The sequence below is a fragment of the Miscanthus floridulus genome, chromosome 13, assembly GCF_019320115.1.
Source record: "Miscanthus floridulus cultivar M001 chromosome 13, ASM1932011v1, whole genome shotgun sequence".
NCBI classification, from domain to species: domain Eukaryota; kingdom Viridiplantae; phylum Streptophyta; class Magnoliopsida; order Poales; family Poaceae; genus Miscanthus; species Miscanthus floridulus.
The window spans coordinates 5,809,734-5,814,132 of NC_089592.1; the positions used below are offsets into that span (position 1 = coordinate 5,809,734).

General features: G+C 42.7%; 1 pseudogene; it reads right to left on the reverse strand.

The window, feature by feature from the left end:
- Window positions 1–1,965: 1,965 nt before the first annotated feature.
- On the reverse strand, window positions 1,966–2,544 carry LOC136499325 (expansin-A6-like; annotated as a pseudogene).
- Between the last annotated feature and the right edge of the window lie 1,855 nt (window positions 2,545–4,399).

Genomic DNA, 4,399 nt, shown 5'->3' on the forward strand with positions numbered 1-4,399 from the left:
CTAAACTTTTGTGCGGTAGACCAATAGAAATACTTTCTAGGCACAAGGGGTTAATTGGGTTAACCGTAGGACTTAATTATTACAAAGAAATTTAGAATTAGCCCAATTCACCCCCCTCTTGGGCATCTTGATCCTTTCATCCATGATTTTCTCTCCACGACCATAGACGATGAGATCGATGGCCTAGAGTAACTGTCCACATTGGAAGTGCCCAGGAGCACCCCTTCCCTTGTAGATAACGACCACAAATTGACCGCCTGCCAACGAAATCGACGCCTATAACGGTGATCTCATCATCGCAATCTCCGAAGTCATCGCATGTAACAAGATCCTGTCCGGAAATCATATGATTTTGTTGGTAGATTTATTTGGACTAAACCCTAAGCAACTAGATATAAAAACTATGGAAAAGATAGATAGGTTCCCTCTGCTTCTTATCACCGGCAGACGCACCAGTGAGGAAGAAGGAGAGGGGCCCTAGCACCGACAAAGAGGAGCAAGAGCTATTGTGGCGTGTTTCCTGGCTACGGCATGAGGCCTTGGTCGGGTTGCGGCGTGGGCTATTCATCATCTATTCTCAAGTAGGAATTAGCCTTCTCGGTGTGGTCAACTGGTGGTAACACGGTTGATAACCATAGTAGACGTGGTATCAAGATTGTGGGGTTCATGTATTTTGATCTGAAGACAGATCGGTGTATCGTATCTCCACCAAATCGACAGTTACATCCAACTAACGGAAGATCTGGCATCACTGTTCGCATCAGGACTCTGCGAAAACATGGTTTGATTTTATATGCCATAAAATTCCGAGCAAGGTGAAACTCTATCTTTTGAACTAAGTCAAGACCAAAATGTAAGGACCACTACTATAAAATTGATTTTAGGTGACAAATCATTTCATTAATAGAGGCGGTCACAAAATGTAGTTGTGTCCTAAAGTAGGTGACGATTTTCATCTTTGACACTTCTCCTTCGCCATCAATTTGGAGCAGGGGGGTCGCCATCAACACCTTCGACTTCGCTTTCACCGTCAACTTGATCGGGGGGATCTGCATATGTGACATCTGATACATTAACCATACCTACTTCATCTACTTCAAGCACAAAAAAGTATCACAAGCGCCAGCCAAGAGGGGCTGGCGAGGAACGTATGGACAAGCAATCCTTCCAAAGACAAAATCTTTGTCTGGCATCCGTGAGTGAAATATTGAACATATGTCATTATCATCTACAATTATTTTTCCTATTTCGACTACATAATTGTCTCCGGCGAAGGCTCAATTACGAAAAGAAGGTATCAAGGGCTCAAGGTCATGCTAAGGAGCAAGCCGCCAAAGACAGGGTCATGGTGGTTTGAGCAAAGGTTGACACCGAAGACTGGTTGAAGACTAGCTAATGATGAAATCAGCCATAGACTATTTTTGTGTAGATGAGAGTTGTGTGTTAGAACTGAGTTGTAATTGGGCCACACTCAATTGTATTAAGCTATTGGGTCTTGTACTTTCGTTCAAAATCGAATAGCTGAGAGGCTACTATTAGGGGTGTATTATATGGTAGGGACCCATCGGTGTTTTCTAGGCCTAATTACATAGTTTAATGGCTTGTAAGGTAAGGTTTAGGGTCCATTCGAAGCCCCTAGAGGCGCTATTGCAAAATAAGCCCCACCAGGGGATAATGGAAACCTCCCTTCCCACCTTCCCTATAAAAGGGGAGAGGGGGAGGGTGGGGAGAGAGACTTGACCCATCACTCGCTTGACTCTCCTCTCTTTTCTCTGCTTTGCTCTCTCATTTTTGTTGATCGACTTTCTAAATTGTGAGGGTTAAGTCAAGTCCCTATGTCCCTAATAAAAATCCCATTTTACTTCTAACTATTGTACCAACCTCTATTTTTCATTAATGGTCTCAACAAGATTCATTGTCTTTCTCATTTTACTTCCTAACTACTTCATACGACAAGAACCGAACTCATACGACAAGAACCGAACTGTTCATATGATTCAAGAGGAAGAACTCACGCGGCGGTACTGCACGGGGATGATCCCGACGTGGAAGTCGGTGCCGCAGCGGCGGGTTGCACCAGTTCTCGTTCGGCTTCGAGTAGTTCGCCGGGCACAGGTTCGTCGCCGTCACCGTCACCGGCGCGCCGCCGCGGGCGCAGAACGTGCTGCCCTGGCAACGTATCTCGTAGCAGCCGCCGCAGGACCAGCCCTCGTTGAAGAGCGCCACGCTTAGCGCCGTCGTCTCCAGCCCGTACCCCTGCTGGAACAGGTCGCCGTAGCCGCACGCGCCCTCTGCATATCCATGCATGCATTCACCCAATGACGAAAAAAGGTCAAACTAGACGTACGTGCGTGACGAACGGCAGATCAAGAGAGATTGTATGGAGTGTTACGCATGGTGTCGGCGCCGTAGAACGTGGCGTGCGCCTCCTGCCAGCCAGGCGTCGCCGCCGGCCGACGACAACGCCGGCAGAAGCAGCAGCTGCAGCGCCGCCACCACCGCGGCTGCCGCCGCAAAGCGAGACGACGACGCACTAGTGTCCATGTAAGCCACTGACGAAACAAGATTTTGGACTGGTGTAGCGTGCAGCCGTGTGCTGTGGTTCAGATCATTGCCAGAGCCAGGTATATATAGAGCTGGCGAGAAGCCAATGAAGTCTTTTTTTTTTAATCTGGTCTTTTTCTTTTTTGCGCGTTGACGAAATACTGCAAGTTGTAAGTAGCAAGATTTCGGATTTTGCTAATTGGCAATCTGCTTAAGCGATGAAATCCCATGGGAATATTTTGCATTAATCGCTGTTTATAAATTTCAGTTTGGAAGTATATATTTGTTGCCGGAGATACTGTATATTTTTGAGATTTCCATGGACACAATTTGATTCTATAAATAATTTCTATATGCATGCTGGCAAAGGCAGTTACTCACGCGTATTCAACGCGCTGTTGTGGTTTGTCAAACGTCAATGAGTTATTAGAGCCACTACCACCGGTGCAGCAAGGCTTTTTCTCCTGGTTGGAAAACCCCTTTAGTCCCGATTTCTCAACCGGGAGCACCAATCCGAGACTAAAGGTACCCTTCTTTAGTCCCGGCTTGACGCCCGGGACTAAAGGTCCCTTTAGTCCCGGTTGAAAACACCAACCGGGAGTAAAGGGGGCCTCCAGGCCTGGCCAGGGACTGCCACGTGGCAGGACCTTTAGTCTCGGTTGGAAACACAAACCGGGACTAAATGTCCCTCTTTTTTTTTCTTTTTCTGGTTTCTATTTTTGGTTTCTTTTTTCATTTAATGATTAGTTTTGATATTAAAATACATTTTTGAATACGTTGCTAATAGTAATATATATGTGTACTTCGCACGAGTAAGTTTTCGTTCGAACTTTGTACATAAATAACAAACGAATATACGCGTACATGCATATATATATGATGATCATATATATACACACGTTATTTTATGTACATATAATATGTGCATATATATATATATTAAAGGTTTGATATATAAATTGTTTATGTCCTTAGCAATTCACTCCTCCAGATTTGGCATCCACGTTTCGTTCGGGTCATTGTAGAACCCGCCGTTGGGGTTGATGACCTGGTCATTTAGAAATCCTGCTATAGTCTCTTGAATTGCTTTAAGTTGGTCAAGTCGTATGACTCTTTCCCTCAACCATTCAGTCTTCAATAAAAGTTAAAGGAAAAAGTATTAATATATATATATGTATGTGTATTGCTCATGTAATTACTTATACAAATGAGAGCAATAAAAGTTAAAGGAAAACGTATTTATATACGTACTTTGAGTTGCTCTTCAGGAGTTCTCTTTGAGTACGCCATGATGAACTCGCAAACATAGTATCCACAGTAGTTGTTACCCTGCTCCTGCCTTAGAACCCACTTTTACGACAAAAAAATTAATTAGGGTGAATTGAAATCAACATATGGTGTTAATTGAATATAAATGTGTAGTTATAGTACTTACTTTGTGTGCGATTACACCCAGTGGCGCTTTGTAATGTTTTATTTTTTATTCCTCAATGAACCTTTTTCAAACCCTGCTCCCAATAAAATAAAAAAATAATTTAACCTTTAATAATTGTTGAGAGATCGACGTCATTATATATATATATATATGTTGTTATAGAGAAACTAAATTAATTACCCTTGTATAATATCTATCATGTCTTGATACTCCATTTACGGTTTTCTCAACGAGTCTAAGATTTTCAATCTACTATTGGCCACATCGATGACCATCAATATATATATATATATATATATATATATATATATATATATATGTGTGTGTGTGTGTGTGTGTGAGAGAGAGAGAGAGAGAGGGGTAACTAGCTAGTAAGGAAATATTGATGTCCCATATATATGATCGACATTAATTACTTAT